The sequence below is a fragment of the Meles meles genome, chromosome 12 (assembly GCF_922984935.1).
Source record: "Meles meles chromosome 12, mMelMel3.1 paternal haplotype, whole genome shotgun sequence".
NCBI classification, from domain to species: domain Eukaryota; kingdom Metazoa; phylum Chordata; class Mammalia; order Carnivora; family Mustelidae; genus Meles; species Meles meles.
The window spans coordinates 66,303,301-66,328,896 of record NC_060077.1 but is presented as its reverse complement, the minus strand read 5'-3'; the positions used below and the strand labels follow the sequence as shown (position 1 = coordinate 66,328,896).

General features: G+C 37.4%; 1 pseudogene; it reads left to right on the top strand.

The window, feature by feature from the left end:
- The first annotated feature begins 10,345 nt into the window (after positions 1-10,345).
- LOC123953913 lies at positions 10,346-11,471 on the top strand (annotated as a pseudogene).
- Positions 11,472-25,596: the final 14,125 nt, after the last annotated feature.

Here is a 25,596-nt window from a genome sequence, read left to right as displayed (position 1 = left end):
CTTGTGCCATTAGAAATAGGTAAATGCTACAAATCAGTACTTGACATTTTCTTTGCCAAGAGAGTCCATTATTAAACATTTACCAGAACACCACTGGATCTTCAACAGAGGTACAAATGCAAAAAAAAAAAAAAAAAAAAAAAAAAAGTCTGCAAAGGCAGTCATATAAGTAGCACAAAAAACACTGGAAGCAACTCTAGAAGGTCCATAGTCATCATGGTAGAAAACAAACAAACAAAAAAACCCACAACCTATAGCAAGAGTGTAGTATGAGTAAATGATATAGGTTCCAGGTTGGGTGCTGTTATAGATTCTCCATCTAAACTTAAATAAATTACTTGACATCTGTGTGTCTAAGATTCTCCATCTAAACTTAAATAAATTACTTGACATCTGTGTGTCTAAGTGTTTTTGCCTGTCAAATGGAAATAATGATTTCTACAGAAGAATAAATGTTAAAATCTAAGTGATTATTATGATTCCTATGAGAAATTTGACTTGCTACACACATGTGAGATATTATTCGTAACTCAGGGTTCTGAAATCAACAAAGTATATTCAGACTATACAGGTATCACTAAATCTTGCTTTTAGGCACTATCTTACTTGGCTTAAATTCTTTAAACTCCAGTGGTCTACAGGGAATTTAATGGCTTGTCATTTAATGGGATTGTCATATGATTAGTCCATTCTTTCTCCACATGCATTGAACACCTCTACATTGGAGTTGGTATGTTTTGCTGTCAATAAAGGGGAGGTGGATCCTTTCTGATATTTGTGCTTGGGAAACCTAGAACTGCAGCTTAATTCTTGTTAAGTGCCTGAGAGCATGACATTGATGATTTTAGAATCAACTCAAGTTATTTTTTACCATGTAAATTCGAATGTGTTTCCATGTGTTTTTTTCTGGTTCAATTTCTGAAGAGGTCTTGTGATGCTGCCCAGTGAGTGGGAGCTACCAAATCACAACCACATACTGGTTCTCTTGGATATCAGTACTCTGCCCTTCCAATATAAAATGCTATTCTTTGCCCTTAACACAAACAAACAAAAAAAAATTTTTTAAGGTTTTATTTATTTGAGATAGAGAGTGAGTGAGAGAAAGAGCAGGAATGGGGAGCAGAGGACAAGGGAGAAGAGAGCTGAGCAGGGAGCCCATCAGGTATCTCTATCCCAGGACCCTAGGATCATGACCTGAGCCAAATCAGACACTTAACTGACTGAGACAACCAGTTTATACTTAGAATTGTCTGCCTCTCTTCCCTATCCTCATCGTAAGCAATCTGCCCTTCAAGGCTCACTTTTAGTGCCATCTCCATGAAGTTACTCCAGTGAATCAGCTCCCAGTGATTCTCCCACTTCTACGGAAACAGTTCTTTTAGCATTTGATTATGTTCTAGTTTATAGAATGCATGTGAGTCCATTTCCTCTGGAAGAATGTAATCCTTTGATAGTAGAGACAAAATCCTTTGTCTTATTGTGTCTTTCGTAATATGTGGCATGGGGTAGACCTGGAATAATATCTGTATGAATACTTGCTGATATATATAAGTACATGTGTATCAAAAATATCCATATTTAGAACTAACACATACATGTTCCATACATGTTCAGGTAAATAAGTAGGTGATAGAATTCAAAAACAATTGTGGTCACTTAATATATACATGATTGGATGATGTATTTTTTTTAAAGATTTTATTTATTTGACAGACAGAGATCACAAGTAGACAGAGAGGCAGGCAGGGAGAGAGGGGAAAGCAGGCTTCCCGCTAAGCAGAGAGCCCCATGCGGGGCTCAATCCCAGGACCCTGGGATCATGACCTGAGCCGAAGGCAGAGGCTTTAACCCACTGAGCCACCCAGGCACCCCTGGATGATGTATTTATAGAAGAGATTTTTTGAGAATTAATTTATGTCCATTATATTCGAAGCCACAAGCGTCTTAAAAGGTTTTTCTCCCTCCCCCCTGATGAATTAGTGTGCTTTAAATTTAGAAAACATGAATTAATTGCTGAAACTATTTCTTTGGAGAATTGGTACTTAAAAAATCCTCCTGAAATAATAACATTTTCAGATAAATTGTGAGGATGCTCAGCCGGCCCCTTGGCTCATCATTCTGACAAAAGGGATGTCGTGCTTTATTTTCTTATTAATTCTCTCTTAGTAAAGGATTATAAAAAAATAATAATGTGGAGAAACAAAAGCTGCTAAATGTAGCAACTCCTATGGCATGTTTCCCTGCTGAGTCTCAGCTGTCTCACTCAGTCTGAGAAGGTGCCCCATGAGGGTACATGGGTTTTGAGTACAAAGTGGCTGCTCTCTGGTGGTGCCTGATATCTAAGCCACTTCCTTACACTCCAGTAAAGCAGACAGTGTTACCACAATCCTCCTCATATTCTTGGTCACCATTGTAGTCCAATAGCATTTAGACATGTGTATCAAAAATATAATGTAAAGTTCCTTTCACATGCCTTCATTAATTTATGAATTCCTCCATTATTCGTCCATTTATTTATTCATCATTCATCAAATAATTCAGTGCCTCTTGAGAGCATTTTATACACTGGGAATATCACAGTGAATATAATATTCCTCACATGAAATTAACCTGGGAAGACAGATATTAAATAGATAATCACACAGATAAACATATGGAGTGGGACAGTGAAATTCCCTCTACAATGTGAATGTGCAAAGACAATGTACTTTTCAAAATTTTGTCTGTAACATTTCTGATTTTTTCACTGGCATTTCCCACCCACTGTCTTGGTAGAAAAATTAAATGTTCAATATAATTTGAACTCATTATGATCCACTAACTTAATAACACTATGTATCCCTCAGATAATGTCTTCCTGTTGTCCTCTCCAAGGTGGAATCTACAGGAATGAGGGAAGGAATGTGTGTCCCTGGGGTAGGATGAAAAGAGTTCCAGGGCATGTATTGGGTTCCTCCTCCTCCTCTTCTTTTATTAAATATTGTATTTATTTGAGGGAGGGAGGGAGGAGGGGAGAGAGAGAGAGAGAGAAAGCATGAGTGGAGGGGGAGGGCAGAGAGAAAGAGACAAGCAGACTTCCTGTTCAGTGGGGAGCCCTATGTGGGGCTCTATCCCCAGGACCCTGAGATCATGCCTGAGCCAAAGTCAGACACTTAAATGACTCAGCCACCCAGATGCCTCTAACCTGCTGGATTCTGATGCTGAAGTCAGTGACTGGTGAACCTGTGGTCCATTCTTGGGCCCGGCTCAGTGCCCCAGAAAATTGTTTACCATCTCCCCCCTTGCCAATTACACTTTTCCTTGGTTCTCACTGAGTATGTTCATGAGCCTTTACTTCCTTTCTTCTTTTGGTCCTCTGCCTCCACTGAGTAGGCAATTTGCACCAGCATACCAAGCCCTATGAGAGGCCAGCTGTCTTTCAGTTCTACATCCATGCCACAGAGGAAATAAAAACAGCTGTGGAAATAAACATCAAGCCCTCTCTCTGCTTGGTTATGATAGGTTGTCAAATTCACTTGGATATGGTATCTCTCCAGGTCTACATGTGACAGCCTCCTCCTGGAGGCACAAACAGATAGCAGGGCAAGCCTTCAGCATGTTCTTGACTCTTTGTTGACCTTTCTCCAGCCTGTGAAGCTGGAAAGAGCAAACTTTTCTTTTACTTCCCCTGAGATACTCTCCAGATGCATAGAGCTGGTCCAGCTGCCAGATCCTCCTCTGGAGAGGGATCTTCTCTCCATTGTGCACTGAGTTCTTAGGCTTAGCCCTTTATATGATAAATGTGAGATATTAAGGACACCTGGACAGCTTGCTCAATTGATACTTAAATGCTTTAGTAGTTTTTTTAATGTGAGAAACTAAATATTACTTTGATATTTTGCTTTTACATTTTGTTTGTTACAAAATATTAAATCTCCCACAAATGGGAACCATATATCGGTTCTGTTACTTAGAAATCTTATATTCAAACAAAAGAGGAAATCATATCAAAATATTAGTCCCCTTACATAAATAATTATAAATTGTAGTAGTTCCATAAAGGAAAAAATAAAAGATGCATTAGGAGAGTATAACTGGGGAATATACATCCCTGAGGTGGAGAAGACCCGAGTAGGAATTATGATGACATCTAAAGGCTAAGTATGAGTTACCCAGAACCTGAAATTTTGGATGTTCCCTTCCTTTTTTAAATTAACTAAACAGACTACATTGTAGGACATTTAACTCAAAGTAATACCTGCCACACAGCAGATCTCATCATACTTTCAGCCACACCTACATACAAATCACCCCAGTTATTCAATAAACCCAGTCACCTAGAATGCCTCAGTGAAATCTTTTTTAAGCATGTATTGATAATCTGTCTGCTTCTTCCTTCCAGCTCGGAATGTACTCCTCACTAAAACTGAATAAGATATTCCTCTGTTCAAAAGCAGTGAGAGGCTTCCCTCTGATTTGGAGAAGAAACCCAAATCCTGCTACTTTTCCTGCATCACTCCCTGCTCTAGTCATGATCAGCTCCTCTCTGTTTCTTGATCAGGCCACTTCCCTATCAGAAACTCATATGTGCTTATCTGACCTGGAACAGACACCTGCCAGGCTGTGTGCACATGATTCATAATCTCACATCTTTCAGGTGTCTCCTTAGATGTCATCTCATTAGTGACACTTTTCTCACTATCATACTTAACATCGACTTTCTGCCTCCTCACTTTTCCCCTTTTATGCTTTCTTTTTCTCCATAGTGCTATTACTACCTGACATGACATTTATTCTACGCATTCATTTTCTGATCATTTTTTTCCTCTTCCTTTCTTCCTAGAATGTTATACTTGGGCAGAGAACTTAGTGTTTTGTTCACTATTGAGTTCCCAATGCCTAGGACAGTGCTTATCAACATAGAAATGTTCAAAGAATGAACAAATAAATGAATAGGTGGAGGGTAGAACTTTCTCCAAGGTTTCTCTCATCTGCACATACATATATACATATAAACATGTATCCATATATATAAAGCACTACATTTTTTTTTATTCCCCAAACTTCCTGCTTTTGGGAATCAGGGACATGATGGTAGAACAAAATTCTTCCCCACTCATAATGAGGAAATACTTTTCAAAAGTAGATACTTCTCACAGTAATTGTCTTGAGAAATTCAGTAATCTGTTTTTCAGGCTCCTATAAATGGAACACAGGTACTTCAAAGGTAAGGAGCAATGTTGAGCTAGATGAATCATCAATACAGAGTAAAGGCCATCATTTTAGTATGTGCCTATCAGATCTTGAAGAAAGGTTACTTAAATACAGAAAACAGAAAAAAAAATCATAAATTTTGATTTACCGAGTTATAAGACTCTGTTATAAAGATAGGGTTATAGGAAATAAAAAACACATGGAGGACGCCATAGCTTCATTACTTAGAATATAATTTTATGTCAAAACTGGATAAGTAGACTTTCATATTATTATTCAATTAAGTAGTGATACTAAGATTTCTTTAAGAAATTTTTATTATGATTACATTTAAACAAATAAAAATAGACAAAATAGTGTAATGAACACTGCTGTGCCCAGTACTTAGTTTTAATGATTGCCAACATCCTGCTATACCATATTGTAATTTGAAGTCTTTTTGAGATACAAAAGATAAAATGGTTTTACCCTCTTCCTTTTAAAAGAAAATTAGGAAAAATCAAATGTATTTAGTATGTTTTCAAAACGTGTGCTCATAGTCTCAAAACATATAGGATTCTGAGTATTTAAATCATAGGAGCACAATTCAAGAAGATCACATTTACTGGGTAGGTCTTGTTATTATCTTTACTTTAAAGTAAGGATAATAAAGTAAATAGTAATAGAGTAAAACAAATATCAGGGAATTGGGGTACCTTGGTGAAAGTTATATAAGTAATAATTGAGAGAGCAGAGGTTTGAACTCATGCTTTCTGTGTCCTAGAATTATTCTGCAATTAAACAGGACTATTTAATGAGAGCTTAATTTCTATTTTATCATGGATTTTTTCCTAATTAAATCTGCTTTTCATTTTCTTGAATTATCCTTGTATTATTTACTGAATCTGAACAAATAATACTGATTACATTTAATGTTACATGATTTTGTTTATTGTGTGATTATTATAATCTATCCAAGGAGAGGTCCAGTGTCTTATGTTCTATACATTAACAAATGAAAGGATTATTAACAGTGTATTTTTAAAATACCTCTGCCATTCTAAGTTATCATACTTGTTAAACAAATACTAATTCAAAAGCTAACACACAAGTACATGTTTATTCATAGAAGATATTATATCATAAGAAAATTAAAGGGCAATTTTATTTTTTGAATTAATCCTCTTGTTTTAAAACAAGAGGAACCATGGATACTTTGATGCCTCTTCATGAGTTGTTTCTGCTATAGGCTCATTGAAACTTGGATAATGCAACTCTCAGCATGATAAAATGATGAAAGCAATTGAAAAAACTGACAGGCTTATTAGAGTCCAGATTAACGAGTCTGAAAATTCTGCCATTATTTAGTAGCTTTTAATTTTTTAACCTTAGGTAATAGAATTCATTATAAATAGAAATTTGGTTTTTACCTATATATAAAACATGGGGAAATTAAACTAGATAACATACATATAAATTCATTAAAATTAATTAATTACATTCAGACTTTCAGTAGATTTGATTCAAGAAGGTAGAATTACAAAAAAAAGAAGATACAATTATAGAGATTTTGGAAAATTGTTGAGAAAAAAACATGAACCGCATAACTCCATAGTTGGAGTATGTCATGACATCAGTAACTGTGAGTATAGCTGTTATTGGCTAAATTAATATGTTGAAGGCCCAACACCTCAGAATGTAGGTAGGAGATAGGGCCTTTAAAGAGGTAATTAAGTTAAAATGCAGCTGTTAAGGTAGATCCTTATTTACTTATTTATCTATTCATTCATTCATTTATTTAAAATTTTATTCTATTTTTAGTGTTCCAAGAATCATTGTTTATGCACCACACCCAGTGTTCCATGCAATACATGTCCTCCTTAATACCCACCACCAGGCTCACCTAACTTCCCACCTCACTCCCCTCCAAAACCCTGTTTTGTTTCCAAGAGTCCACAGTCTCTCATGGTTCATCTCCCCCTCCGATTTCCCCCAATTCACTTTTCCTTTCCTTCTCCTAATGTTCTCCCTGTTATTCCTTGTGCTTTACAAGTAAGTGAAACCATATAATAATTGACTCTCTCTGCTTGACTTATTTCACTCAACATAATCTCCAGTCCCATCCATGTTGATAGAAAAGTTGGGTATTCATCCTTTCTGATGGAGGCATAATTGGACAGCCACATGCAGAAAAATGAAATTGGACCACTTCCTTACACCACACACGAAAATAGACTCCAAATGGATGAAGGACCTCAATGTGAGAAAGGAATCCATCAAAATCCTTGAGGAGAATGCAGGCAGCAACCTCTTCGACCTCAGCCGCAGCAACATCTTCCTAGGAACAACGGCAAAGGCAAGGGAAGCAAGGGCAAAAATGAACTATTGGGATTTCATCAAGATCAAAAGCTTTTGCACAGCAAAGGAAACAGTTAACAAAACCAAAAGACAGCTGACAGAATGGGAGAAGATATTTGCAAACGACATATCAGATAAAGGGCTAGTATCCAAAATCTATAAGGAACTTAGCAAACTCAACACCCAAAGAACAAACAATCCAATCAAGAAATGGGCAGAGGACATGAACAGACATTTCTGCAAAGAAGACATCCAGATGGCCAACAGACACATGAAAAAGTGCTCCACATCACTCGGCATCAGGGAAATACAAATCAAAACCACAATGAGATATCACCTCACACCAGTCAGAATGGCTAAAATTAACAAGTCAGGAAATGACAGATGCTGGAGAGGATGTGGAGAAAGGGGAACCCTCCTCCACTGTTGGTGGGAATGCAAGCTGGTCCAACCACTCTGGAAAACAGCATGGATGTTCCTCAAAATGTTGAAAATAGAACTACCCTATGACCCAGCAATTGCACTCCTGGGTATTTACCCTAAAGATACAAACATAGTGATCCGAAGGGGCACGTGTACCCGAATGTTTATAGCAGCAATGTCTACAATAGCCAGACTATGGAAAGAACCTAGATGTCCATCAACAGATGAATGGATCAAGAAGATGTGGTATATATACACAATGGAATACTATGCAGCCATCAAAAGAAATATTCCATTTTATATATGTACCATATCTTTTTTATCCATTTGTCTGTTGAAGGGCATCTTGGCTCTTTCCACAGTTTGGTGATTGTGGACATTGCTGCTATGAACATTGGGGTACATATGGCCCTCCTTTTCACTACCTCTGTATCTTTGGCGTATATACCCAGTAGTGTAATTGCAGGGTCATAGGGAAGCTCTATTTTTAATTTCTTAAGGAATCTCCACACTGTTTTCTGAAGTGGCTGCACCAACTTGCATTCAGGGTGGGCCCTCATTTAATCTGACTAGTATCCTTGTGAAAAGAGGAAATTCAGACACACAAAAAGACACCAATGATTCACGTATGGACAAAGACCATGTAAGGACACAGGAAGAAGGCCAGCCATCTGTAAGCCAAGGAGACAGACTTCAGAAGAACCCAAATCTGCCAACACCTTGATATTAGACTTCTTCCTCCTGAACTATTGAAAAATTCAATTTCTGTTGTTTAGGCCACCCATTCTGTGGTATTTTGTTATGGCATCCGTCATAAACTAGGATACCTGCTTTTTATGAAATTCAGGTAACTGTTGAAATGTCAGATGCTGATCAAGAATTTGTCCCACTTTTCTCTCTGCTTCAAGGATATATTTGAGTCATCTTCTTTGAGCCAAAGAAATATGGATTTTATAAGGAGTATGCCATTATTTAACTCCAAATTTCACGAAGTATCATAATTGTTTTTAGGTTAGCACTAATATATAGGTGCAGAAAGTTCTTTCTCTCTTCTTCTTCACTCTTCTAGGCATCCAGTGCCACAGCCCCTTTTCTTTAGTTTGCAAGTGTCCTAAGTGAGTGTCTACAATAGAGTATATTATTGTCTATATGGGAGAACTAGACAGATTTAAGGAAGGTCTTATAGCATGAAACATGCTCTTCTGCTCAACAGTCAGCAGATAAAGCTCAAGGACCCTAACAAGGGAAAGGCACAATTTCCTTTTCAATGCATCTCTTCTAGGATTGCATTTCACTCTCTTTCTCCTTAAACTCTTTTGTCTGCTTTTATTCTTTCCTGAAAAACTAATTTCCTTGTACACTTCTTCAATGGATTTTATTGAATCCACTGAATCCAGAGTCTGAATAATTAGCAAACAAATAGCTCAAGGATAGAGAGCACTAGGTCTTCTGACCCTCAAAGGAATTGGAAAGAATTACTTGGATTCCATTCTTGTAAAGAAAGCAAAGAAAGAGAAAGCCAACAGTCATGTTTACATATCAAAACAGTCTTAACTTTGATATTCTGCACTTTTTGCCTATATGGTATTATTTCAGGAAAGCCAGAAATATCACTGAAATTTCCTCATAAATATCCCTCCTACACTGACACTAAGTGTTTTAATTTAAAATCTTGCCTTTTTAATTTCACTTTAACATGGGACCTATTTGGAGAAGAAAGGAATGAGATGAGAACAAAAGCATCAGATACTGCATTTTTTTTTTTAAGATTTATTTATTTTGGAGAGAAAGAGAGCAGGGGCAGGGACAGAGGGAGAGAAGTTCAAGCAGACTCCCCATTGAGCATGGAGCCAGATGCCTGCTCCATCTCATGACCCTGCCATCAGGACCTGAGTTGAAACAGAGGATCAGACACTTAGTTGACTGAGCCACCCGGGCACCTCCAGCTACTGCATTTCTAACATCGTAGCAATAATGAGTTTCTCTGGAGAGGTGCCTATAAAGACAAGTGATCTACTGTAAAGCTGGACTTACTCTCCATCATACACACACACACACATACACACAAATATATATGAACTTGAAAGTATCCTGAGTAAATAAGAATAAGATCCCTGGAGGCCAAAGGGCACTAACTTGGAATATCTTGAACTTCAGAGTTAATTAGTTTTGCTGACGATTTACTCACTGTACTGACTGGGGTGTAAAGGAGAGTTCATGTAATTTTTATGACACGATCTATGTTTGTGTTCTAACTTCTTTAACCAGTAGCTATGCAAATTGGGAGATAATTTATCGAAGGATTCCAGCATAAATATTGCCAAATCACTACCCTCCACCTGCAGTCTATTATCAGTTGCACCTATAGGACAGTAAGTATACTACCTTAAGAATGGTGAACTGTCCTCACCTAGAGCCATTCATTCACTCAACTGACAGATACTCACTGAGAACCTACTACATACCAGGCATTGTTCTTGACCAAGAGGTTGGACTAATGAACTTAGCAATGTTCCTGGTTAAGGTAGAAGAGACTGACAAAAAAATAAATGATTTTAATAACTATACTACCAATGAGTATCCAATTAGTATATATAATCCAATTTTTACACACATGCAAACATAAACACACTGTGTTTTGGCAAATCTAAGACCTGTATAAGCTTTTTTATTTTTTCTTTTAGAGATTGATCTATTTATTAGAGAGAGAGAGAGAGCATATGAGCTAGGCCAGGAGAAGGAGGGAGAGGGAGCGAGAAACTTTAGCAGACTTTGCTGAGTGTGGTGCCCCATGTGGGGCTCAGTCCCAGGACCCTGAGATCATGACCTGAGCCAAAACCAAGAGTCAGCCCCTTAACCAACTGAGCCAGATCTAAGCTTTTAATATAAGAATATGTCTTATAATGAATAATCTCTTGGATTCAATGAACTATGACAAGTATTTAAAGCAAAATAAAATAGACCAAGGTAAGGAACAGGATGTAGGAGGTACTATATTTAGATAGGGAGCCCAGGGAAACTTTACCAGTGAGGTAAGAATTAGAAGAATCTAAGAATACATTGCATGTGAAAATATTCTATAAGATCCCTGTGCCAGAGCCAATTGAGATCAGCTGTGGAGGGGACAGGAGCTTTTGCCACTCAGAGCTGACCTGGCCCCAGTGCCCATGCCAGGCTTTAGATAGGGAGTCTTTGCTGGTGACTGTTACTTCAGCCCTGCTGGTGTGGCCATGATTCGGGTTGTTCCTCTGTGTTCTATCACCTTCTCCTAAAGACTCCTCCTGGTTTATTTCCACATTTGGACACTGAAGAATGTAACATCTTGATTAACTGACTTGATTAAGGAATGTCACAAACACCACAGCATTCTGAAATTGTTTGATCATTGCAATGATCTTGATTGGGAGATGAAATAATGCTTGAAGAATGCATACATTGAAAAGAGGACCAAGAGCAGGGAACATGGCAGTGTGACATGTAAAAGACTTTCTAATCCCACAGTGGAATCTGAAAAATAAATTACAGGCATACCTTGAAAAAAAAAATCCCTTATGCCATAGTAATAAAGATAAAATTGAGATATAATTCATATTTAATAAGAATTCACCCATCTGAATTGTACCTTCAACTATTTTTAGCGTATTCAGAGCTGTGCAAACCTCACTATGATCAATTTTAAAATATCATCACCCCAAAAAGAAACCCATACACATTAGTAGTTATTGCCTATTTCCCCCAGACCACCTAGGTTTAGACAATCATTCTACTTTGTGTCTCTATAGATTTGATTATTTTGGACAATTTTATGTAAATAGCATCATATAATATGTAGTCTTTGGTTTCTTTAACTTAGTATACTATTTTAAAGGTTCATTGATGTTGTAAATGGGAATCATTACTTCATTCCTTTTTTTTTTGCTGAATAATATTGCATTATATGGATATATCAAATTCAATTAGATATATTAGATCATATATCTAATATATCAAAGGATATATTATCCTTTCATCAATTGATGCATATTTGGGTTGTTTCTACTTTTTTTGTTATTATGAATAATTCTTCTATGAACCTTTAAGTACAAGTTTTAGTAAGGGCATGTGTTTTTTCATTTTCTGGGGTATATACCTAGGAGTGGAATTGCTGGTTCATACGATAACTGTGTTTAACCCTTTGAAGAACTGCCAGACTGTTTTCCACAGTGATCTCACTGTTTCATGTTCCCACCATCAGGGCATGAAGGTTCCAATACTTCCACCTCCTCACTAGTACTTGTTTTATTTTTAGGATAGCATTCTAGTGGTTTTGATTCACGTTTCCTTGATGACTAATGATATTGAGTATATTTTTATTGGCTATTTGTCTACTTTCTTTACAGAAATGTGAGTTAACATCCTTTGTCCATTTTTTTTCTTTTTCTTTTTTCTTTTTTTTATTTGTTTATTTACAGCATAACAGTGTTCATTGTTTTGGCATCACCCCCAGTGCTCCATGCAGTACGTGCCCTCCCTATTACCCACCACCTGGTTCCTCAACCTCCCACCCCCGCCCCCGCCCCTTCAAAACCCTCTGGTTGTTTTTCAGAGTCCATAGTCTCTCATGGTTCATCTCCTCTTCCAGTTTCCCTCAACTCTCTCTCCTCTCCATCTCCCCATGTCCTCCATGTTATTTGTTATGCTCCACAAATAAGTGAGACTATATGATACTTGACTCTCTCTGCTTGACTTATTTCGCTCAGCATAATCTCTTCCAGTCCCATCCGTGTTGCTACAAAAGTTGGGTATTCATCCTTTCGATGGAGGCATAGTACTCCATTGTGTATATGTACCACATCTTCCTTATCCATTCATCCGTTGAAGGGCATCTTGGTTCTTTCCACAGTTTGGCGACTGTAGCCATTGCTGCAATAAACATTGGGGTACAGATGGCCCTTCTTTTCACTACATCTGTATCTTTGGGGTAAATACCCAGCAGTGCAATTGCAGGGTCATAGGGAAGCTCTATTCTTAATTTCTTCAGGAATCTCCACACTGTTCTGCAAAGTGGCTGCGCTAACTTGCATTCCCACCAACAGTGTAAGAGGGTTCCCCTTTCTCCACATCCTCTCCAACACACGTTGTTTCCTGTCTTGCTAATTTTGGCCATTCTAACTGGTATCAGTTGGTATCTCAATGTGGTTTTAATTTGAATCTCCCTGATGGCTAGTGATGATGAACATTTTTTCATGTGTCTGATAGCCATTTGTATGTCTTCGTTGGAGAAGTGTCTGTTCATATCTTCTGCCCATTTTTCAATATGATTATCTGTTTTGTGTGTGTTGAGTTTGAGGTGTTCTTTATAGATCCTGGATATCAACCTTTTGTCTGTACTGTCATTTGCAAATATCTTCTCCCATTCCGTGGGTTGCCTTTTTGTTTTGTTGACTGTTTCCTTTGCTGTGCAGAAGCTTTTAATCTTGATGAAGTCCCAAAAGTTCATTTTTGCTTTTGTTTCCCTTGCCTTTGGAGACATATCTTTAAAGAAGTTGCTGTGGCTGATATCGAAGAGGTTACTGCCTATGTTCTCCTCTAGGATTCTGATAGATTCCTGTCTCATGTTGAGGTCTTTTATCCATTTCGAGTTTATCTTTGTGTACAGTGTAAGAGAATGGTCAAGTTTCATTCTTCTACATATCGCTGTCCAGTTTTCCCAGCACCATTTATTGAAGAGACTGTCTTTTTTCCATTGAATATTTTTTGCTGTTTTGTCGAAGATTATTTCACCATAGAGTTGAGGGTCCATATCTGGGCTCTCCACTCTGTTCCACTGGTCTATGCCTCTGTTTTTATGCCAATACCACGCTGTCTTGGTGATCACAGCTTTGTAGTAAAGCTTGAAGTCGGGTAACGTGATGCCGCCAGTTTTGTTTTTGTTTTTCAACATTTCCTTAGCAATTCGGGGTCTCTTCTGATTCCATACAAATTTTAGGATTATTTGCTCCAGCTCTTTGAAAAATACTGGTGGAATTTTGATCGGAATGGCATTAAAAGTATAGATTGCTCTAGGCAGTATAGACATTTTAACAATGTTTATTCTTCCAATCCAAGAGCATGGAACAGTCTTCCATCTTTTTGTGTCTTCTTTAATTTCTTTCATGAGTGTTCTGTCGTTCCTCGAGTACAGGTCCTTTACCTCTTTGGTTAGGTTTATTCCCAGGTATCTTATGGTTCTTGGTGCTATAGTAAATGGAATCGATTCTCTAATTTCCCTTTCTGTATTTTCATTGTTAGTGTATAAGAAAGCCACTGATTTCTGTACATTGACTTTGTATCCTCCCGCGTTACTGAATTGCTGTATGAGTTCTAGTAGTTTGGGGGTGGAGTCTTTGGGATTTTCCATATAAAGAATCATGTCATCTGCGAAGAGAGAGAGTTTGACTTCTTCCTTGCCAATTTGGATACCTTTTATTTCTCTTTGTTGTCTGATTGCCGTTGCTAGAACTTCTAATACTATGTTGAACAAGAGTGGTGAGAGTGGGCATCCTTGTCGTGTTCCTGATCTCAACGGGAAGGCTGCAAGCTTTTTCCCATTGAGGAAGATATTTTCTGTGGGTCTTTCATAGATAGATGAATCCCACCTGGTCATGGTGGATAATCTTTTTAATGTGCTGCTGGATCCTGTTTGCTAGGATCTTGTTGAGAATCTTTGCATCCATATTCATCAGTGATATTGGTCTGAAATTCTCCTTTTTGGTAGGGTCTTTGCCTGGTTTGGGAATCAGGGTAATGCTGGCTTCATAAAAAGAGTCTGGAAGTTTTCCTTCTGCTTAAATTTTTGGAACAGCTTCAGGAGAATTGGTGTTATTTCTTCTTTGAAAGTTTGGTAGAATTCCCCAGGGAATCCGTCAGGTCCTGGGCTCTTGTTTTTTGGGAGGTTTTTGATCACTGCTTCAATCTCGTTACTAGATATCGGTCTATTCAGGTTGTCAGTTTCTTCCTGGTTCAATTTTGGGAGTTTGTAGTTTTCCAGGAATGCATCCATTTCATCTAGGTTGCTTAGCTTATTGGCATATAACTGTTGGTAATAATTTCTGATGATTGTTTCTATTTCCTTGGTGTTAGTTGTGATCTCCTTTGTCCATTTTTGATTGGGTTATTGATTTTTTATTACTGAATAGCAAGAGTTCTTGTATATTCTAGGTAAAAATGCTTTATAAAATATGTGATTTGAAAATATATTTTCTGAGAATTGACTAGTGGTGTGACTTGTTCAGCTGTATATAAGGAGTAGTAGATCTCTTCCCATGCTCCAAATTCTAGTGTGATGTGTCAAGAATTTTTACTAAACATATCATTTTGGGGTTGGGACTGAATATAATATCCTGTTGCAAGCAAGTTGCAATAATTGTACGATCTAACATTTTGCAGCAAAAAAATCTCTTGGCTTACTTTATTCTATTCTATTTTATCTTATTTTATTTTATTTGGCAAATTCTTGAACTCGTGTCACACTATGGAAGAGTCTGCGTATTTCAAAAGCAAGGCAGTAGGGTCAGGGCTCAAGGTCAGCTCAGCTGACAGGATAGACTCTGGATCTTGGCTTGTTTCTAAAATAAACTGAGACCTCAAGGGTCATCATCTGGCTAGGTTAGCAGCTGAAGCTTTCTTCAAGATGGCTTGATGATTAGTGAAGGGGTCAGTGTGTTTGCCTTGGTGAAAACATAAATCCAGTCTTGAATAATTAATGCAATTATTCATAATGCATGGTAAAAGGGTGAAGCTCCAGGAAGATAAAGGGTTTCCCAGCAGCAATTCCTAGCCAATGCTTATGTCAGTAAGGAAGGGATGCAGTGCCAGAACTCATGTAAATAAAACACAGATCCTTAGCAAAGCAACACTTCTTAGCACCAGTGTGCTTGTAAACTGATCATTCTCTTCTTAGAAGGTCATATTTGGAATATCATAGCTCTAAAGCAGAAATTCAGTAGTAAGAAATATATGCCCTGTTTGATAAAAAGAGTGCCTTTTGAAAAGTATTATTTCAGTGAAACACTAAAATATGATTGAAAGAAGTGTGTTCATAGTAATAAAGGAACAGAAGCCTTTTGGGTACATTTAGTCTCCTTTTTAAGCAGAAAGAAAAAAGAAACATTGTATTGTATGTCTCAATCTGCTTTCAAGGCCCTAGTAATTAATTTTAAAATAAGTTAGTTTTGGTTAAAGTACTAACATGAGAATTTATATATTGTGTTTTATTTTTCAGCCTCTTGATAGTTAAGTAGATAAAAATAGAGAAATACAGATGTAAATAGTTGGATGAAAAGAATAACAAAATATTTAAGGAATCCACACCTGCTTCCTCTTTATTAATTGGTAAAAAAGTTGAAAGAAGAAATGAACACACAACAGAAGAAAGAGGAGAGAGGAAGGATAAGTAGAAAAAGGGAGGGAGGAAATCAGTAATGAAGGCAATTTTAGAAATAAACAATGAGGAAGAAACCAAAATATTTGCGGATATATCATTTCTTTGAAGCTTCATAACAGTTCTTCGGGGTAAATCTTATTGACTGATTTTAGAGATGAGGAAGTTCAAGTTTAATGAGTTTAAGGAACTTTTTCAAATTCAAAGCTAGTAAGTCCTGGGTCTCATTTGTCCCATAAAGGAGACTTGGGGTAGATTAACCATAAATACCAGTCCAGGTGGAAGGCAACAAGCATTGATTTTCCTAAGTGCTACAGGCCCAATGGCCTTTAGTGCTTGCTGAGGTTTCACATTGAGACAGTCAGAAATATACCCGCAAGGACCTCTTCTGTACGGTAAAGGTGTTTCAGTATTGATCTACTCTTTTCAATATGTATTTTTAAATCATTTTCTAATTTCCTTATTTTCCTGCTCCATAAGGTTCTACCTGTAACTTCAGACTGTCTGATGGGACATTTGAATGTGATATATTTGTATGCATGAACATATGTGTATATGTATTTTGGTATACATATTATTATATGTTATATGTGTATGTATTTTGAAATTGCTGAACTTCCAAACTCATTTTATGAGGCCAGCATCACCTTGATCCCAAAACCAGACAAGGATCCCACCAAAAAAGAGAACTACAGACCAATATCCTTGATGAACACAGAAATTGCTGAAATCAACTTTCATAGTTGTTCTGACAAATCTTCCAGGAGAAACAAAGCATAGATGTTAAGAACTTAGAATTTGGAGCATGACTTCCAGTGTGTGACTCTTCTCTGCCACTTATCAGCAGTGTGATCTGGAAAAGTAACTTAACCTCTTTCAGCATTAATTTATTCATCTGTATAATGGTGGAATATGAATGAAGATAGGTAGATCTCTTAGAATAATGTCTGACACATAACAAGCACTACGTAGTGTTTGCTGGTTCTTGTGCCTGCCTAGATGCATGAATGAGCAACTCATTTGTTCTCCTCTACTCTGGCCTTCCTTATTCTCTTCTCCATATGCCAGCCAAAGAAACCTTCCCTTTAGGTAATATCACTCTTCATAGTAAGGCAGAAGTCCCTTTAAATGGCTTCTGAAGTTCTGTATTGTCATGGTCAGAATCAGTCTACATCTTTGACTCATCTTAAACATAGTCCTTCATTCATACCTCTCAGCTCCTCAGATTTTCCCCAGAAAATTTCTCCTTTATTACATAATAATATCCTACTGATCTTTAGAGTCCCTTCTTCAAGAAACCCTTGCTGACCTTTATACTTAGTGAAATTTCTCCCTTCTGGTGTTCATAGACCTTTCTATTTCTTCTACATATAATTTTTCACTGCTGCAACTTTACATTTCTTTTTACTTAGTTATTTGCATAATAGTTATACCCCTTGTTAGAATATAGCTCTAAAAGGATGAGTACCGTTGTTTTTGCTCATCAGGATATCCCGATGCTTATAGATGTGCATTCAATATGGATCAAATATATGTTGAAACCTAATCTCCAATGTGCAATGTTTGGAGGTAGAGCCTCTAGGAAATCAGTCATCATTTGGTTGGAACCCTCATGAGTGGAATTAGTGCTTTATAAAAGAAGTCCCAAAGAGATCCTTCTCTTCTTCCACCTTGTGAGATTACAGTGAAACGATGGTTATTAATGAGGAAGCAGGTCTTCACCAGACACTCAGCCTTCTGGCAGCATGGTCTTGGAGTTCCTATCCTACCAAATTGTGAAAAATATATGTTTGTTGTTTATAAGTCACTCAGTTTATAGTATTTTGTTACAGCAACCTGAATAGACTAAGACAGTAAGTAATTATCAAGTGAATGAATGGATGAATGAAGCTTGCGTGTGTCAGATAAGAGGAATTTGATTTTTTTAGTTGAAACACTGACAACTCCTACAGGACTGAATAAAAGAACTTCAGGGGGAGGATAGGTATGGTTGACTTAGAATATAGCATAAGAGTACCTGATACTGGGACTTGAGAAGGAGCTGCCAGCTGAGGAAGAGAAAGTCAAGGTGACAGTAGAGGGGTCCCAATATAAACTTCTCTGATCTGAGAGTCTGAGCTGATAAAGTAACAATATTTACACTGCTTCATACATGGATAAGCTGAAATGATGAATTGTTACATTTCTTTGGCCATGTTTTGCAAATAAAACTCAGATTTTAATTTTCTTGCCAGGATGTCTGAAGTCCAACTCAGACCCCATTGCTACACCATTTTCAAAATACCATTGCTGCCTTTCTGCGTGATGTCTGTCAGCCCAATCACTCTGAAGTAGGGGGAGGTTGGAAGTATGTGGTTTTGTAACCCCATGTCATCATTTTATAATAGGCTCTAAACACAAGTTCCATCTGTTTCGAGACAGAGTGATCCAATCTGATTTATTCTGATTTTCCTCCAAAAAATAGTTTGAGCAAGGACAAAAAAATTCAGTCTTGGTTAATCTCTAAAGGGTAAACATAAAAAAGATTATTAAAATGAGACTAAAAATTATACATCCATTTTACATATGAAAAAGCCCAAGCCCAGAAATATGAAAATTTACTAAATGTCTCACAGCTAATCATAGCAAGTCTTTTAACATCTAGTCCAAAACCAGATCTCATATTCTAAAATAGCTCTCTTAGTTAAATTACTAAAAAAAAAAGGGGGGTGGTGGATTATTATACTTGTTCTCTTTTATGCCACTCTTCTGATACCTGAACATGCAGGGAAAAAAGTGTAAAAGTGTCTCCCTCAGATACATGAGGGTTGGCTAAATATCTGTTTTAAATGAGAATCTGCAACTTTTTATATGAAGGGTCAGATGTAAAAATGTTTTGCTTATGGGCCATACGGTCTTTATTATGAATACTCAGCTCTGCTATTGTAGTATAAAAGTAACATGTAAAACTCTTATTAAGAGAAAATTATAGGGACGCCTGGGTGGCTCAGTTGGTTGGACGACTGCCTTCGGCTCAGGTCATGATCCCGGAGTGCCAGGATCCAGTCCCGCATCAGGCTCCCAGCTCCACGGGGAGTCTGCTTCTCTCTCTAACCTTCTCTGTGCTCATGCTCTCTCTCAGTGTCTCTCTCAAATAAATAAATAAAATCTTTAAAAAAGAGAGAGAAAATTATAAAAATGAGTATGATAATGACTCTCTTATACAGATACAAAATAAATATGGGGTAAGATTTTTTACTCACATGAGGAAGCCAAACAGATACTACAAACAATACAAAAGGGTCAAAGAATGGACACATAAAGATCAAAATATTGCCATGAATGTATAAATGAAGGGAAAACTGGCATTTCCACAGGAGGGAAAATGGGTTGTCCCCCCCACTAGGCAGTATTCATTTCCATGTCTATAGGCACAAATTACTTTTGCTTTGTTCTCAGTTAACTTATAACCTAACATTGTAAAACAACTACCCTAGAATCCAGATCAGAAGGGCATACAATAGACAGTGCCTAGTTTTTCACATATATTACAAAAAACAAGTGAAGAACTTGAAGCCTTGTTTGTCTACCACTGCGTTAGATGAACTGAAGGGAGGTAAAGAAAGCTGCTGTTTTCCTCACCAAAGAATCTATGAGAAAGCAAGGAGAACATTCCTCCTGGTTGATATCACAGGAAAGCGAATACAGTCCAAACAACTTTGGAGTGAACTTGATAGAAGGGTTCATCTGTAGACATCTGTGAATGCTGTGCTGCACAGTGTAACTTCCCCACACTGAGTATTCCACTTTAAGTCTTGGAATCCTGATCTCTTGATGCATAAGACAGGAAAAATGAAAACCCTTTATTGTAATTCCCTTGATTTTCCTGAGAGTAGATATAAAAGAGAGTAGATATAAAAATCTTAGAAATACATAAAGTACCAGAATAATTTTACAATGAACCAATACACATGAAGCTCTGATTTAAATTGCTGGGCTTCTGACTGATGGTTTCAAGCTTCTTGTTCTAGCTTCAGTTTAATTTGTTCCTCATCAGTGCTTGCCACCTAGGTAATTTGGGAGCAGATGGCAAGAAGAATGGAGGATATTCCATTAGAACTGCTGCCTACCTGCCTTTCACTCTGGGCCATTGGAGCCTCCCTGTGTGCTCTCTGATTCCTTATCACTAGCCCAGCAAAGTGATCTTTATTGCTTGTGATATAGTCCTTATTGCCTAATTAGAGGCATGGGGAAAAAGTGGGAGATGACTTCACTTGGGTTCATTAAGAAATAATATATCAGGCCTTGCTTAATTACAACTGAATTACTACTACCTATTATAGAGCAGAACCTTGCTGGAATGATAGAGGGTGGCAGAAGTCTCTGTCTTCCATTATTTCCAAGATCTGCATTAGCTCAATGGGAAAGGGGAGGATTGCTCATCTGGGTTGGAGTTGCAACACACACATTGGCAAAGGGCATTATTTAATTGTGACCCCCTTATCACCAGATAATGTAATCATTGCCACATGCCAGTCAGTGAGTCACTCTTTGCAGCTGCTGAGGGCTCCGGTGGAAGGAAAATGCTAATTCTTATTGTTGGCAATTGCATCTGCATGGCACAGAAAAACATCTCACTCATTATCTCTCACTGCTTAATTGCTGGACATAATGTCTTGTACTAAAAGGGAGGACAGAATGGATTAAACAAGAACATACCATCCTTTTAAGTATAAAACAAAAATAGGATACTCCTTTTACTTCTTTTCCTAATTAGTAGAATAACATGTGCTTGCTTATTGCTGTATTCATATATTTGGCAATTATTTGTTTCATACGTATTGCATTTTAAACTTAGGGAAGGAAAAGTGAATAAGCCCCAATCCCTGTGCAGCTGGAGAGTACATTAAAAAAAAAAAAAGATAGTATACGTATGCAAATATTTACAATATGATTCTTATAAAGGTTTTTCAGATGAAGAAATGTTCATTAAAGAGAAGGAACTTAGGGTAAATGTTAAGGAATGGACAGAATTTAAACATAAAATCATTGGGAAAAGTGCATTACAAATAAAGTGGCTATTGTGGGCAAAAATTTGTAGCCCAAATAACAGGGATCATGTATCAGAGACAACTTGAGTGCAGTTTAGAGTTACCAAAAGTATGATGAGGAATAAGATGGAAGGTTAGATAGGGTGTGATAATTCTGATTGTCTTTGATTTTCCTTTTTGGTTACTCCGTATCTCCTAACCTGTTCCAACCACATACTGATTTCCTTTAGAGAATTACTCAGTGTACATAAATTAACAGGGATATAATGCAAATCAAGGGTCAATATTCTTTCCCAGCCAAGGTTCAATTGGTTGTTGAATTTGTTCTGTTTGGTTAATCTAAGTTGGTTAAATTTATTCTGTTTCTAAGATCTTTAAATGTTGAGCAGAGTGTCAGAAGACCCAAGTAGAACCTAAACATGATGGTTCGACCCTGGGTCCTAATTAGTTTTATCCAATTTTCAGTGCTTGATTTCCTGAAAACTATTCATTTTGTGGCTAGGCTTTATTTTGATTTATTAACTTCTCTTTTTAATTAAATTATTCATTAATGCTTTTAACCAATCCATGGACTATTAAAATCCACAGATATCCTAAAAGCTATGGGAGATTATATCATTCTACTCTCATACTACTAAAATATTTGATACTATCTGCTCTTCTTAGATGTATGCAAAGTATCAGGTCAAAGGGATTATGATTTTGTTACAGATAGAGTCACTTGAATTTAGTAATTATAACTGGGTATATGGATGACAAGAGTTTCAAAACAAACCAAAAAAATGGCTAAACCCCAAGTGACTTGGAGATGAATGATACACTTAAAAAACAAAATGAAACAAAAAACTAACAAACCCAGGATTTTAGAGGGAAAGTTTCCATTTCCTTTTGATTTTTTTAAAAGATTTTATTTATTTATTTCCAGACAGAAATCACAAGTTGGCAGAGTGGCAGGCAGAGAGGGGGCTGGGGAGCAGGCTCCCCACTGAGCAGAGAGCCCGATATGGGGCTCGATCCCAGGACCCTGAGATCATGACCTGAGCCAAAGGCAAGGCTTTAACCCACTGAGCCACCCAGGCGCCCCTCCTTTTGATTTTAATAGTTGTTGAGATGTTCCAAAATGGAATGTTCTGACTTTTGTTAAAAGTCAGTTTTTGAAAAAGGTAAGATTATGACTTTATACATATTTAAAAAGACACGTCAAAGTTTTCATTTAACCCATTAGTTAAAGGAGAGAAACACACACACACACCCCAATGTTACACCCAATTGAAGGAGAATCCACAGTACACATTTATAGACCAGGAATATTGAAATGAATTTGTAAATAAATGCAAACCTGGCTTTTTTCATGCTGGGTAGGAGAGCTAATTAAACCTCCATTGGACAAAATGTATTTGCTTATCTCAGTTTTCTGTACCTTTTATCTCAATATGGTTGTAAAATATAGTCTTATCAAAGACAAAGACACTCATCAAGTCAGTCAATCCAGACGGGCTCCATCATTCCAGTGAAAGGATGTTCAGTAATCTCTTTCGCTTATTTCAGAGTCCTAAATTTCTCCTTATAGTCTTAAGAAGTAAGGGAAACGTTGAAGTAGTATTTACAAAACTTTCTGCTGAAGATGCTTTATACTTGCATTAGGAGAAAGACTGGGTGCAGTGAAATCTAAAATCTGTTGCTACTTTGATATATTGTTTTGCCACACTATATTCCCCTCTTAAATGTATACAAAATATCGGTTTGAAAGAATTTCAGGCCAGAAGAGGAACTAAAGTGTGATATACCTACCTATTACTAAATCATGGTTTCTTCTCTTTATTCAGGGAGTGTGCTGTTTTGTAACAAAAGTTATTCATTCTAACCTCTCTTTTGCGTCATTTTATGAGGCAACTATAGAATCATTCATGGGCATCCTGAGAGATGGGTGCCATATGCAGTGCCGATAAGGGCTTAAGGGTCCCCAAGATGGTCTGGGATAGTCCCCATTACATAGGGAAGTTCCCATTCTGGTATTTGTGTTCACCATCACTGACCCCTTTCCATAAAAGCATTAAGGAATCCTGCCCCATTCAAACACAAGTACACATAGAGTCATTCTTGGGCTTTGAAGCCTTAGTTTAATGCATAGGGAAAGTGGCTGAAAGCAGGGAAGTGGCCATGTTAGAACACCTGGCTCAGGAAGGAGTGTCAGTGGCACACAGAAATGGAATACCAGGAAGTACAGAGACACCCTTGAATCTCAGAGTGCTGGCATCCATAAACCCTTGCTATTAAGCAAAATGAGAGAAGTTACTCTTAACCCAAAGCTGGTTCTGAAAGATTATCATTGTTTCAGAAAACTTTCAGATCCTGGTGATCTTACATCAGAATCAAATGGCAAAATCCTAACTCCAGAGGCAGCTGGCTCTTCACTTTCTCAGATTTGTACCAGAACAGTTCAGTGATGCTAGGGAAAAATCATACAATGAGACAGATTTGTACTGCCAATAAATCATGATTGCCACTCTCAACTTGGCTGTCAACAGTGTTCCACAAACACATGACCATTCTTTTGCCAGTTCACTCTCCCTTCTTACCCAGTGCCTGATTCAAACCTTAACCATTCTCCTTCACAAAGAAAACAGATCCCATCAGACAGGAGCTCCAATGATTTTCTGCAGACCAGATTTCCAAATCTGACTTTTCCTGCTCTCATTTATACCAAAAAAGGAGGTGACCATTCTCCTATCTAAATTGAGTATTTTCAATTTCATTACAGAACTTACCACATCTTGCCTTACCCTATTAATTATATCTACTCCTGTCTGCCCACTAGCTCTTAAGAATATGCCAATCAGTTCCATATAGAATAGTCTTTTTAAAAAAATTTTATGGACATTGGGGAGGGGAGGCGAACCATAAGAGACTATGGACTCTGAAAAACAACCTGAGGGTTTTGAAGGGTCAGGGGTGGGAGGTTGGGGGAACAGGTGGTGGGTGATGGGGAGGGCACGTTTTGCATGGAGCACTGGGTGTTGTGCAAAAAGAATGAATACTGTTACGCTGAAAAAAAATAAATAAAAAAAAATAAAAATAAAAATTAAAAAAAAAAAAAAACAAAAAACAAAAAAAAAAAAAAAATTTTATTTATTAACATATAATGTATTATTTGTTTCAGGGGTAGAATAAAGTCTTAACTGGTCAGACCACACTTCTTCCTCCAGCCCTGCCATTACTTCTGAATATCCCTTTGTAGTCCATTTTCTCTAGAGTTGTTTACACATGTTTCTCAATTTGTCCACTCATCATGCAGTTCTTCTGCCTCTCCAATCCATATTCTCCCAGTACTTAGACAAAAATGGCTCTGTCTCCAATAACCTCCTTGTTATTAAATGCATTGCCCAGGGGCACCTGGGTGGCTCAGTGGGTTAAAGCCTCTGCCTTTGGCTCAGGTCATGATCCCAGGGTCCTGGGATCAAGCTCTGCATTGGGCTCTCTGCTTAGCAGGGAGCCTGCTTCCTCCTCTCTCTGCCTGCCTCTCTGCCTACTTGTGATGTCTGTCTGTCAAATAAATAAATAAAAATCTTTAAAAAAATGCATTGCCCAGTTTTCAGCCTCTCTCAGCAGTATTCAACAATACAAGCCACTCCTTTTTTGACATGTTCTCCATATCGCATATCCTCCTTTCATCCTCCTAATTCTTTGACTACTTTCTCTTGGGTTTGTTTTTTGTTATTTTTTTTCCCCTTAGACTGGCACAAAGTTCAGACATAACTAATCACTTCTCCCAGATTTTCCCTCCTGATTCATATATTTCATGGCACCACATGTCTTCAACTTTCATTTTATATATTGTTAACTCTCAAATTTAAATTTCTAGACTAGTAATTCTCCTTATAATTCTAGACATATTTATTAGCAAACCATAAGAGACTATGGACTCTGAAAAACAACCTGAGGGTTTCCAAGAATTTCTACTGGTTTGTTGTCTCAGTGTGAAAATATGACCCCATAATCTTTTTCCTTAATAACTGGTAGCCCTGCATGTTTTCTATCACAATTAATAGTACCCCCATTCTAACGAGTTGTACAAGTTTCTCTCATATCCACTGGATTTAAGCCATTTTAACCATTTTAAAATCCCTAATACTACTTTGAAATCTATACTTTTTTCTATTCCACTACAGTAGCACAAGTGGCAGAGTTCCTCATCCAAGTCATCAAGATGAC